Consider the following 13948-nt stretch of genomic DNA (forward strand, 5'->3'; position numbering starts at 1 on the left):
TACGGACGGAATATCAAGGACTATCAGACCTCCAAAACGTGGCATTTTAAGGAATATTCTTTTAAAGACTATCAGTGTCCCAAACTTGGATTTTTAAGCATTATTTTCCAAGAACCTTCGGCCTTCCTATCAGTACACCAAATATGTATTTTTAAGGACATTTTTTTTTTAAAAAACTTTCAGTTTTTCTATCAGTCCACCAAGCATGAATTCGTAGGGACTATTTCTTTAAGGACTCTAAGACGGCCAAAGTGAAATTATAAAGAGTATTGTTTCAAGGACTCTCAATCCACCAATTGTGGATTTTTTGCACCATTTTTTCACGGACTACCAATCAACAAAAAATAATTTTTTAAGGGCCTAGGCTTCAAAAACTATTAGTCCCTCGAAAGTTGATTTTAAAGGATTTTTTTTTTCAAATACTTTCAGTCCATGAAATAGGAATTTTCAAGGATTTATTTTGAAGGATTTTTATGAGCTATTGTTTCAAGGAATTTCGCTACACAAAACGTGAATTTATAAGTACCATTTTGTTCAAGGACTATCAGTTTCCTAAACTCAGATTTTTATGAACAAAGACATTAAGGACATTCTGTTCACCAAACGTAGGCTTTTTGAGAACTACAATTTAAGGACAAGTGGTGCTCCAAAAGTAGATCTTTAAAGAGTTGTTTTCAAGAATTTTAAACAAATCTTTCTATCTCTCTCTCTCTCTTTCTCTCTCTCTCTCCATGGTAATCAATCCGATGTAGGAATAATTAATCCTGTTTCTAATCTTCATTTTGTGAAAATAACAAACAAAAAACTTTCAAGGAAAAACCATCCCCCCTCAAAAAATCTTGGCAGGAAAATTCCCAAAAAAAAAAACACTCTACAGGTTAGCGCAAGGAAATGCCCACATAAACACAAATAACAACAAAAAAATAACATCATCAACCACACTTACTCACTGCATAGGCATAAAGGATGTGAAATGTAAAACTTTTTACCATTTTTTTTTTTTTTTTGTTCACACTCCTCTTTCTTCTTCTTCTTCTTCTAAGGACGATGAAGACGCAAGAGATCGTGAGTAAAAAAAAATCACTTAACTTAACTTTCTGACCATAATCTACGTGTTTTCTCTATTGTGTAACTGGAGGGGGTATTTGTGTTTGTGTCTATGGGCGTGTGGGTATGCACCGTGTCGGAAGTCCTCCTCAAGTTACATCCTTTTTAAAACCCCTTTTTTTTTTTTGCCTTGCAATGACCAAACAACAATTTGGTGTGCAGTGGTCTTTTTTTTTCTTTCTTCCTTTTCTCTGCATTTGCTTTTGGCATTTTATTTGTCGTCTCACGATAGATGATGCATTCCTTGGATAGGATGTTGTCGTGGAGATCGAAGGGGGATGAGATGGGGGAGTGGTTGATGATGTGAAGTATAGTCTACGGCTTAACTTTGTTGTTTTGAACAGTAGCCTATGGTTTCCGTCTGGCCATGATTAATATGAAATGAAAGAGAATGGAAAAACACAGCAGCAGCAACAATGACTTGGATGTAAACAAGATGCAATAGGTAAACAGCTAGGTGACCATGGAAGCAGATAACATGTGTGGGAGCTGGATTTGTGAGAAGATAGGTTGGCTTCTGATTTTTTAAATTGCAGGAAAAGCAGATGTTCTTAAAGGAAAAGGGCCAAGCGGTTTTAGTCCTTTAAAAAAAATCTTTAAAAAATCCACTAACAAAGGATTTTTTATTGAAAAAAAAAATCCAGAGTTAGTCCCTTAAGAAAACAATTCAAAAATCTTTAATTCTTAAAAACAAAACATTAAAAAAAATAGTTCATTAAAAATGCTTTAAAAATCTTTATTCAATCTTTCAAAAAGTTCTCAAAAAAATTCTCGTTCAATCCTTGAAAAGATTCTTTCAAAAATTTTCATTCTATCTTTGAAAGAAAATCTTAAAAAAAAAATTTTAAAAATCCTCGTTCAATCCTTGAAAAATCCTTTAAAAAAACCTCCTTCAATCCTAGAAAAAAGTCTTTCAAAAAAACTCGTTCAATCTTTCAAAAAATCCTTAAAAAATTCTTTAAAAATCCTCGTTCAATACTAAAAACAAATTATTTTAAAAATCCTCGTTCAATCCTTCAAAAAATTCCTTCATACAACCTCGTTCAATCCTATAAAAAAGTTATTCAAAAAAACTCGTCCAATCTCTGAAAAAATCCTTGAATAAGTCATTTAAAAATCCTAGTTTAATCTTTGAAAAAAATCCTTGAAAAATTCTTTGGAAATCCTCTATCAATACTTGAAAAAATCGTTCAAAAAACCTTGTTCAATCCTAGAACAAATTCAATCAAAAAACGAGGTTTTTTCGTCTTCGAAAAATCCATGAAAAATTCATTTAAAAATCCTAGTTTATCTTTGAAAAATTCTTTTAAAAATCATCGTTCAATCCTTGAAAAAAGTCTTTCAAAAAACCTCGCTCAATCCTTAAAACAAATTCTTTTAAAAATCCTCGTTCAGTCCTTGAAAAAAGTCCTTAAAAACCCGCGTTCAATCTTAAAAAAAATTCTTTTAAAAAATCGACGTTTTTGGTCTTTTAGTCCTTAAAAAAATTCTTTTAAAAAATCGACGTTTTTGGTCTTTTAGTCCTTAAAAAATTCTTTTAAAAAATCCACGTTTTTTGGTCTTTTAGTCCTTGAAAAAATCTTTAAAAAAAATCAAATTTGCTGGTCCTTTAGTCCTTGAAAAAATCTTTTAAAAAATTCAAATTTTTTTGTTCTTTAGTCCTTGAAAAAAAATCTTTTAAAGGTCTTTGTTTGATGGACATTTAGTCCTTGAAAAAAAATCTTTTAAAAATCCACGTTTGTTGGTCCTTTAGTCCTTGAAAAAAATCTTTTAAAAAATCAACGTTTGCAGGTCCTTTAGTCCTTGAAAAAAAAAAAAAACTTTTAAAAATCCACGTTTGTTGGTCCTTTAGAACTTGAAAAAAAATCTTTTAAAATCCACGTTTGTTAATCCTTGAAAAAAAATATTTTAAAAAATTCTTTTAAAAAATCGACGTTTGTTGGTCCGTTAGTCCTTAAAAAATTCTTTTAAAAAATCGACGTTTGTTGGTCCGTTAGTCCTTAAAAAAATTCTTTTAAAAAATCCACGTTTGTTGGTCCTTGAAAATAAACCTTTTAGAAATCCACGTTTGTTGGACCTTGAAAAAAAATTTTTGTTTAAAAAATCCACTTTTATTTGTCCTTTAGTCCTTGAAAAAAACAAATTATTTTAAAAAATCCACTTTTGTTGGTCCTTGAAAAAAAACCTTTTAGAAATCCACGTTTGTTGGTCATTGAAAAAAATATTTTTAAAAATCCACGTTTGTTGGTCCTTGAAAATAAACCTTTTAGAAATCCACGTTTGTTGGACATTGAAAAAAACAAATTATTTTAAAAAATCCACGTTTATTTGTCCTTTAGTCCTTGAAAAAAACAAATTATTTTAAAAAATCCACTTTTGTTGGTCCTTGAAAAAAAAACCTTTTAGAAATCCACGTTTGTTGGTCATTGAAAAAAATATTTTTAAAAATCCACGTTTGTTGGTCTTTTAGTCCTTAAAAAAAAACTTTCAAAAAATCCACGTTTGTTGGTCCTTTAGTCCTTAAAACAAAACTTTTAAAAAATCCACGCTTGTTGGTCCTTTAGTCCTTAAAAAAAAAACTTTTAAAAAATCCACGCATGTTGGTCCTATAGTCCTTGAAAAAATTCCTTTAAAAAATCAACGTTTGTTGGTCCCTTAGTCCTTGAAAAAATGCCTTTAAAAAATCCACGTTTGTTAGTTCCTTAGTCCTTTAAACAATTCTTTTAAAAATCCACGTTTGTTGATCCTTTGGTGTTCGAAAAAAATTCTTCTAAAAATCCACGTTTGTTGATCTTTTGGTGTTCGAAAACAAAAAATTCTTTTAAAAATCCACGTTTGTTAGTCCTTGAAAAAAAAGTATTTAAAAAATCAACGTTTGTTAGTCCTTGAAAAAAAAGTATTTCAAAAATCCACGTTTGTTAGTCCTTGAAAAAAAAAATATTACAAAAATCCACGTTTGTTGATCCTTTAGTGTTCGAAAAAAATTCTTTTAAAAATCCACGATTGTTGATCCTTTAGTGTTCGGAAAATAATCTTTTAAAAATCCACGTTTGTTAAACCTTTGGTGTTCGAAAAAAAAAATTCTTTTAAAAATCCACGATTGCTGATCCTTAGGTGTTCGAAAAAAAATCTTTTAAAAATCCACCATTGTTGATCCTTTGGTGTTCGAAAAAAAATTCTTTTAAAAATCCACGTTTGTTAGTCCTTGAAAAAAAAAGTATTTCAAAAATCCACGTTTGTTAGTCCTTGAAAAAAAATAATTTCAAAAATCAACGTTTGTTAGTCCTTGAAAAAAAAAATATTTCAAAAATCCACGTTTGTTGGTCCTTGAAAAAAATTCTTTTAAAAATCCACGTTTGTTGGTCCTTGAAAAAAATTCTTTTAAAAATCCACGTTTGTTGGTCCTTGAAAAAAATCCTTGAATAACATTCTTTTAAAAAATCCAGGTTTAGTCCTTGAAAAAAATTATTTTAAAAATCCACGTTTGTTGGTCCTTTGGTCCTTGAAAAAAAAATTCTTTTCAAAATCCACGTTTCTTGGTCCTTGAAAAAAAAATTCTTTTAAAAATCCACGTCTGTTGGTCCTTTGATCCTTGAAAAAAATCTTTTAAAAAATCCAAGTTTTTTTGTCTTTGAAAAAAAGCACATTTTTTGGTCTTTGAAAAATTCTTTTAAAAAATCCTCGTTTTTTTGTCTTTGAAAAAAAAAAAACACTTTTTTTGGTCTTTGAAAAAATTTTTTAAAAAATCCACGTTTTTTTGTCTTTAAAAAAAACCACGTTTTTTGATCTTTGAAAAATTCTTTTAAAAAATCAACGTTTGCTGGTCATTGAAAAAACAAAAAATTAAAAACGACGTTTTTTTGGTCCTTAAAAAAATTCCTTACAAAATCCATGTTTGTTGGTCCTTTGGTCTCTGAAAAATATTCTTTCAAAAATCCAGGTTTGTTGGTCCTTTGGTCCCTGAGAAATATTCTTTAAAAAATCCACGTTTGTTGGTCCTTGAAAAAATTCTTTTAAAAAATCCACGTTTGTTGGTCCTTGAAAAAAATTCTTTTAAAAATCCACGTTTGTTGGTCCTTGAAAAAATTCTTTTAAAAAATCCACGTTTGTTGGTCCTTGAAAAAAATTCTTTTAAAAATCCACGTTTGTTGGTCCTTGAAAAAAATCTTTAAAAATCCACGTTTGTTGGTCCTTGAAAAAAATTCTCTTAAAAATCCACGTTTGTTGGTCCTTGAAAAAAATTCTTTTAAAAATCCACGTTTGTTGGTCCTTAAAAAAATTCTTTTAAAAATCCACGTTTGTTGGTCCTTGAAAAAATTCTTTTAAAAAATCCACGTTTGTTGGTCCTTGAAAAAATTCTTTTAAAAAATCCACGTTTGTTGGTCCTTGAAAAAATTCTTTTAAAAAATCCACGTTTGTTGGTCCTTGAAAAAAATTCTTTTAAAAATCCACGTTTGTTGGTCCTTGAAAAAAATTCTTTTAAAAATTCACGTTTGTTGGTCCTTGAAAAAAAATCTTTTATAAATCCACGTTTGTTGGTCCTTTGGTCCTTGAAAAAAAAATTCTTTAAAAAATCCACGATTGTTGGTCCTTTGGTCATTGAAAAAAAAATTCTTTTAAAAATCCACATTTGTTGGTCCTTTGGCCCTTGATTTTTTTTTTTTTTTTTAATCCACGTTAGCTGGTCCTTAAAAAAAGAATTATTTTAAAAATCCAAGTTAGCTGGTCCCTTGGCCCTTAAAAAAATTAAAAATCCTCTCTTATAGGACCTTGAAAAAAATTCTTTTAAAAAAACACGTTTCTTGGTCCTTGAACAAAATCCTTTAAAAATCCACTTTCGTTGGTCCTTTGACCCTTGAAAAAATATTCTTTTAAAAATCCTCTTTTATAGGTCCTTGAAAAAATTTATTAAAAAAAACACGTTTGTTGGTCCTTGAAAAGAATTCTTTTAAAAATCCACTTTTGTTGAAAAATTATTTTAAAAATCCAAGTATGTTGGTCCTTTGGTCCTTGAAAAAAAATCTTATAAAAATCCACGTTTGTTGGTCCTTGAAAAAAATTATTTTAAAATCCACGTTTGTTAATCCTTGAAAAAAATATTTAAAATCCATATTTCCTGGTCCTTTGGTCTTGAAAAAAAAATCCTTTAAAAATCCAAGTTTGTTGGTCCTTAAAAAAAAAAAAAATATTTTAAAAATTATTTTAAAAATCCGCGTTTGTTGGTCATTTGGTCCTTGAAAAAATTATTTTAAAAATCCTCTTTTCGTGGTCTGCTATTCCCGGAGAAAAATTATATTTAAAACAATAATTATCACAACATTTTTTATTAAATATTATTTATTCTTCTATTGTTTGTTCTCATCATTTATAATCCATTTTATTTTCCATCTCGTTTTGTTGCCGATAATTAAAGAGCACTTTGAAAGACCAAAAAACAAAAACTTCCTTTTGCATAAAATTTAATTATTCATAACAATATTGCGGATTATGACTTGTTTTCATTCTGGGGCCTTCACTTTCTGCCGATGCTGATGTTGTTGTTGTCGTAGCTGCTGTTGTTTGTTTGTTCAGCCGTCATAACCATGTCCTGCGCCACTCGATTTTGGTATTTTGAACATTAACTGATTGTTAAATACACAGTTTTGGCCAACATTTTGTTGGCCCACAAAAGAAAAACCCCGCACACGAGATTTATGTGGTAGTGGGCCAACTGGAGCTCAACTCCAAGGGGAGAGGGGAGAGTGAAAAAATACAACAAACAAAATATATCCAACTGGGTTTTTGTTTAAAAATCATGGCTGTTGTTGTTGTTGTCCCTGCTTTTGTTGTAGTCGGTATGTGTATGAAAAATGAAATGAAAATAATAATAAACAATTTTCATAAAACAATGCAAAATGCACAAAAATAAATAAATATGTATGGATGTATGTGTGTGAGTGTGTATGTGTGTGTGAGTGTATTTATTTGCATGAGTGTACGTGTGTGTGTGCATGTGAATATAATAAATATATTCGTACAGCATGGGAATATATTAAAACAATCACAAGGCAATGATTTCGTTGTTTTCACAGATGACTTGCCCCAAACATAGCTCTTTTCCAATGACACCCCTCCCCACCTCACTCCATTCCACCCCAAACCCCTTTACGCAAGGACTCTTTTGCACTATTGAATTTATTTCTTAACTATGAATGCACAATGCAATCATATTTATTGTCAGGTCTATAAGTCAATACAGGAATTAAAGGGGGTCTGGGGTTTTTCGAAAAGGGAGTGAGGGGTATTTAACATTCGGTATTTAAGATTTGTATATTCGTATAGGAAAAAATCTCCCTGAGGAGACTTTTTTCCGTATAGGAAAAAATCTCCCTGAGGAGACTTTTTTCCGTATAGGAAAAAATCTCCCTGAGGAGACTTTTTTCCGTATAGGAAAAAATCTCCCCGAGAGGAGACTTTTTTCCGTATTTTTCCTAATCTCCCTGGGGAGACTTTTTTCCGCATAGGAAAAAATCTCCCTGGGGAGACTTTTTCCCGTATAGGAAAAAATCTCCCGGGGGAGACTTTTTCCCGTATAGGAAAAAATCTCCCGGGGGAGACTTTTTCCCGTATAGGAAAAAATCTCCCGGGGGAGACTTTTTCCCGTATAGGAAAAAATCTCCCGGGGGAGACTTTTTCCCGTATAGGAAAAAATCTCCCGGGGAAGACTTTTTCCCGTATAGGAAAAAATATCCCGGGGAAGACTTTTTCCCGTATAGGAAAAAATCTCCCAGAGGAAACTTTTTTCCGTATTTTTCCTAATCTCCCAGAGGAGACTTTTTCCATATAGGAAAAAATCTCCCTGGGAAGACTTTTTTCCGCATAGGAAAAAATCTCTCTGGGGAGACTTTTTTCCGCATAGGAAAAAATCTCTCTGGGGAGACTTTTTTCCGCATAGGAAAAAATCTCTCTGGGGAGACTTTTTTCCGCATAGGAAATAATCTCCCTGGGGAGACTTTTTCCCGTATAGGAAAAAATCTCCATGGGGAGACTTTTTCCCGTATAGGAAAAAATCTCCCCGAGAGGAGACTTTTTCCGTATAGGAAAAAATCTCCCTGAGGAGACTTTTTCCGTATAGGAAAAAATCACACACTCACAGATACATGCAAACATATCCGTGTCGGTATTAAATTCGTTTCACATCACCTAAGGCCTTTAAATAATTATTTTTCCATAATCCACTCAAACACCCTCCAACGCACAGACACACTCGCACACACAGACACAAACAAAGCCATACAGATATATTTAATACTTTTTGATATAAAATATTAAAATACTCTTGTCGTTGTTGTTGTTGGCGTTGTTGTTATAGTATTTATGGGACTATGTATAATCAACATGATACGGTTCCCCTGGCATAAAATTTACTCAACATGTTAATGTATTTATGGCAGATCTCCACACACACACACACACTCATATATATGTATATGTACATGGGAAGAGGCATGAGAGGCATAAATATACATAAATAATTTGATGTATATACAATTTATGAACAATTTGCATTTTGCAATTTTTAAATGAGCAACAAAATGATTTTCAATTCGAATAAAAATTTCGAATATATTTCGATTCGATTTTTTTTCTGCCGTTGTTCAAATGTAAAATTACATTTCCTCTTTGTAGGAAATTCAAATCAAATTGCATTTGCCGAGGGTGGGGGTATATATTTGTATAATTATTACAAAATCATGGAATTTCGTGATATGAAACATAACAAGGATATAAATAAACGCTAAAGCTTTGAAATGTAAATTCAAAATTTAAAACGAAAAAAATTGAAATAATATTTAGGGATATTGGAAGAAATTGAGAATTTTAAGCTGCTTTTCAAGGACCAACAAACGTGAATTTTTAAAAGAATTTTTTTCCAGGACCAACAAACGTGGATTTTTAAAAGAATTTTTTTCCAGGACCAACAAACGTGGATTTTTAAAAGAATTTTTTTCAAGGACCAACAAACGTGGATTTTTAAAAGAATTTTTTTCAAGGACCAACAAACGTGGATTTTAAAAAAAAAAATTTTTTAATGACCAACAAACGTGGATTTTTAAAAGAATTTTTTTCAAGGACCAACAAACGTGGATTTTAAAAAGAATTTTTTTTAAGGACCAACAAACGTGGATTTTTAAAAGATTTTTTTTCAAGGACCAACAAACGTGGATTTTTAAAAGAATTTTTTCAAGGACCAACAAACGGGGATTTTTAAAAGAATTTTTTTCAAGGACCAACAAACGTGGATTTTTTAAAGAATTTTTTTCAAGGACCAACAAACGTGGATTTTTAAAAGAATTTTTTTCAAGGACCAACAAACGTGGATTTTTAAAAGAATTTTTTTCAAGGACCAACAAACGTGGATTTTTAAAAGAATTTTTTTCAAGGACCAACAAACGTGGATTTTTAAAAGAATTTTTTTCAAGGACCAACAAACGTGGATTTTTAAAAGAATTTTTTTCAAGGACCAATAAACGTGGATTTTTAAAAGATTTTTTTCAAGGACCAACAAACGTGGATTTTTAAAAGAATTTTTTTTTCAAGGACCAACAAACGTGGATTTTTAAAAGAATTTTTTCAAGGACCAACAAACTTGGATTTTTAAAAGAATTCTTTCAAGGACCAACAAACGTGGATTTTTAAAAGAATTTTTTTCAAGGACCAACAAACGTGGATTTTTAAAAGAATTTTTTTTCAAGGACAAACAAACGTGGATTTTTTAAAAGGATTTTTTTCAAGGACAAACAAACGTGGATTTTTAAAAGAATTTTTTTCAAGGACCAACAAACGTGGATTTTTAAAAGAATTTTTTTCAAGGACCAACAAACGTGGATTTTTAAAAGAATTTTTTTCAAGGACCAACAGACGTGGATTTTTAAAAGAATGTTTTTCAAGGACCAACAGACGTGGATTTTTAAAAGAATTTTTTCAAGGACCAACAAACGTGGATTTTTAAAAGAATTTTTTTCAAGGACCAACAAACGTGGATTTTTAAAAGAATTTTTTTCAAGGACCAACAGACGTGGATTTTTAAAAGAATTTTTTTCAAGGACCAACAGACGTGGATTTTTAAAAGAATTTTTTCAAGGACCAACAAACGTGGATTTTTAAAATACTTCTTTCGAAGGACCCTCAGTCCTTTAAACATCTATATTTCAAATAGATTTTATCAAGGACTAGAAGAGCAGCAAACTTGGATTTTTAAAATATTTCTTTCGAGGGACCATCAGTCCTTTAAACATCCATATTTCAAATAGATTTTATCAAGGACTAAAAAAGCAGCAAACTTGGATTTTTGAAATATTTTTTTCCAAGGACCAAAGGCCTTCTAAAAAATGGATCTCTTAAATATTTCTTTCAAGGACCAAAGGTCCTTTAAAAATATATTTTTTTAAATATTTTTTTCAAGGACAAATGTTATTTTATATTTTTTTCAAGGACCAAACATGGATTTTAAAACAGATTTTTATCAAGGACTAAAAGAGCACTAAACATGAATTTCAAAAATATTTTTTCAAAGGACCAACTGTTTTTTTCCAAGGATCAAACGTGGATTTTTAAATATCTATTTTCAAGGATCAAACATGGATTTTTTTGTATATTTACTTTCAAGGACATGGATTTTTTAAATATTTTTTTCAAGGATCAAATGTGAAATTATGGAATAATATTTTTTAAGTATCAAACGTCGATTTTTGAAATATTTATTTTCAATGATCAAAAGTGGATTTTTTAAATATTTATTTACAAGGATCAAATGTGGATTTTTTAAATATTTATTTTCAAGGATCAAAAGAGGATTTTTAAATAATTATTTTCAAGGATCAAAAGTGAAATTATTGAATAATTTTTTTCAAGGATCAAACGTGAATTTTTTAAATGTTTATTTTCAAGTATCAAACGAGGATTTTTTAAATATTTATTTTCAAGACCGAAGCGTGGATTTTTAAACATTTTTTTCAAGGATCAAACGTGGATTTTTTAAACATTTATTTTCAAGGATCAAACAGGGATTTTTTAAATATTTATTTTCAAGGATCAAACAGGTATTTTTTAAATATTTATTTTCAAGAATCAAACGTGGATTTTTAAATATTTATTTTCAAGGATGAAACGTGGATTTTTCTAAATATTTATTTTTAAGGATCAAAAGTGAAATTATTGAATAATATTTTTCAAGGATCAAACAGGTATTTTTTAAATATTTATTTTCAAGAATCAAAAGTGAAATTATTGAATATTATTTTTCAAGGATCAAACGTGGATTTTTTAAATATTTATTTTCAAGGATCACACGTGGATTTTATAAATATTTATTTTCAGGGATCAAACGTGGATTTTTTAAATATTTATTTTCAGGGATCAAACGTGGATTTTTTAAATACTTCTTTAAAGGATCAAACGAGAATTTTTCTAAATATTTATTTTCAAGGATCAAACGTGAATTTTTTAAATATTTATTTTTAAGGATCAAACGGGGATTTTATAAATATTAATTTGCAAGGATCAAACAAGGATTTTTTAAATATTTATTTTCAAGGATCAAATTATTGAATAATATTTTTCAAGGATCAAACGTGGATTTTTTAAATATTTATTTTCAAAGATCAAACGTGGATTTCTTTATATATTTACTTTCAAGGATCAAACGTGGGTTTTTAAAATATTTATTTTCAAGGATAAAAAGTGGATTTTTAAATATTTATTTTCAAGGATCAAACGTGGGTTTTTAAAATATTTATTTTCAAGGATAAAAAGTGGATTTTTAAATATTTATTTTCAAGGATCAAACGTGGTTTTTTTAAATATATACTTTCAAGGATAAAAATTAATTTTTTAAATATATATTTATTTTCAAGGAACAAACGTGATTTTTTTTAATATTTATTTTCAAGGATCAAACATGGATTTTATACATATTTACTTCCAAGGACCAAACCTAGATTATTTTTTGTATTTTTTTTAAATATTTTTTCAAGGATTGGTCCTTGATTATTTTTTGTATTTTTTAAATATTTTTACAAGGACCAAACCTGGATTATTTTTTGTATTTTTTTAAATATTTTTTCAAGGACCAAACCTGGATTATTTTTTAAATTTTTTAAAATATTTTTTCAAGGACCAAACCTGGGTTAATTTTTGTATTTTTTTAAATATTTTTTCCACTGAGGATTCTATCATTTACCGTTACTTCTTCGTCAAAGCGCACATCCTTTCTGGGCACTCGATTCAGTCTTATTGCGAACACCATGAACCTAATTTGTTATGCTTAACCATACCTCGGTTGTCATGTTTCATTTCCAATGCCAATAATCAATTGTTTCCCCCCTCCCTACCAAAAAAAAAGTCCGGTCCGGCCTGTCATACCTGTCTTGCTGGTGCTCCGGCAAGGATATGGTTTGGACCACTGGTTGGTTGGTTGGTTTGGAATGTTGTCGTTGTCGTACAGGACTAACAACAATGCCGGCATGTGAACGTGTCTGATACACTTTCAAATACCCAGCGGAGCAATCGTTCACAATTTTATGGAGTTCGAACAAAGTTATGGTCAAAAGTAACTGTCGATGATGAACAACACAAAGACGAAGAAGAAGAAGAAAAGGATGAATGGCACAAGAAATGAAGCAAAAAACCTGGCCTTTTAGCTCCTAAACAAGGGATAAATACCAGCTCCCTAGGGGAGGTATGGAAGGAAGTTTTTAGAGAACAAGTTATGTGAGTATTATGAAAGGGAAGGGGGTGTGTGTTTAGGGGGCAGAGTGTAAGTTTGTGTACCCTACGACAAGGACTAACGTGATATTTTTAATAAAAATTTTGCAAAGACATCCGGAGCGATAAAAATGGGATTTTTAAGGAAGCATTTCTAGGGTACAGGCCGCTAGACTTTTAAGGATTTTTTCAAAGGATGCTCAGAAAAAAATTCAGTTTTTCCAAGGATATCCATTTTAATTTTTAGAGGTCATTGACGGGTTTTATAAGGCAAAATTTCCAAGGATACCCAGAGCAATAAACGTGGATTTTTTAAGGAATATTTTCTAAGGATATCCAGAGCAATAAACGTGGATTTTTTGAGGAATATTTTCCAAGGATACCTAGAGCAACAAACGTGGATTTTTTAAGGAATATTTTCCAAGGATACCTAGAGCAACAAACGTGGATTTTTTAAGGAATATTTGCCAAGGATACCCAGAGCAATAAACGTGGATTTTTTAAGGAATATTTTCTAAGGATATCCAGAGCAATAAACGTGGATTTTTTGAGGAATATTTTCCAAGGATACCTAGAGCAACAAACGTGGATTTTTTAAGGAATATTTTCCAAGGATACCCAGAGCAATAAACGTGAATTTTTTAAGGAATATTTTCCAAGGATACCCAGAGCAATAAACGTGGGATTTTTAAAGGAATATTTTCCAAGGATACCCAGAGCAATAAACGTGGATTTTTTAAAGGAATATTTTCCAAGGATACCCAGAGCAATAAACGTGGATTTTTAAAGGAATATTTTCCAAGGATACCCAGAGCAATAAACGTGGATTTTTTAAAGGATTATTTTCCAAGGATACCCAGAGCAATAAACGTGGATTTTTTAATGGAATATTTTCCAAGGATACCCTGAGCAATAAACGTGGATTTTTTAAAGGAATATTTTCCAAGGATACCCAAAGCAATAAATGTGGATTTTTTAAAGGAATATTTTCCAAGGATATCCAGAGCAATAAACGTGGATTTTTTAAGGAATATTTTCCAAGGATATCCAGAGCAATAAACGTGGATTTTTTAAGGAATATTTTCCAAGGATACCT

This window comes from Musca domestica, unplaced genomic scaffold (genome assembly GCF_030504385.1).
Source record: "Musca domestica strain aabys unplaced genomic scaffold, Musca_domestica.polishedcontigs.V.1.1 37, whole genome shotgun sequence".
Classification (NCBI taxonomy): Eukaryota; Metazoa; Arthropoda; class Insecta; order Diptera; family Muscidae; genus Musca; species Musca domestica.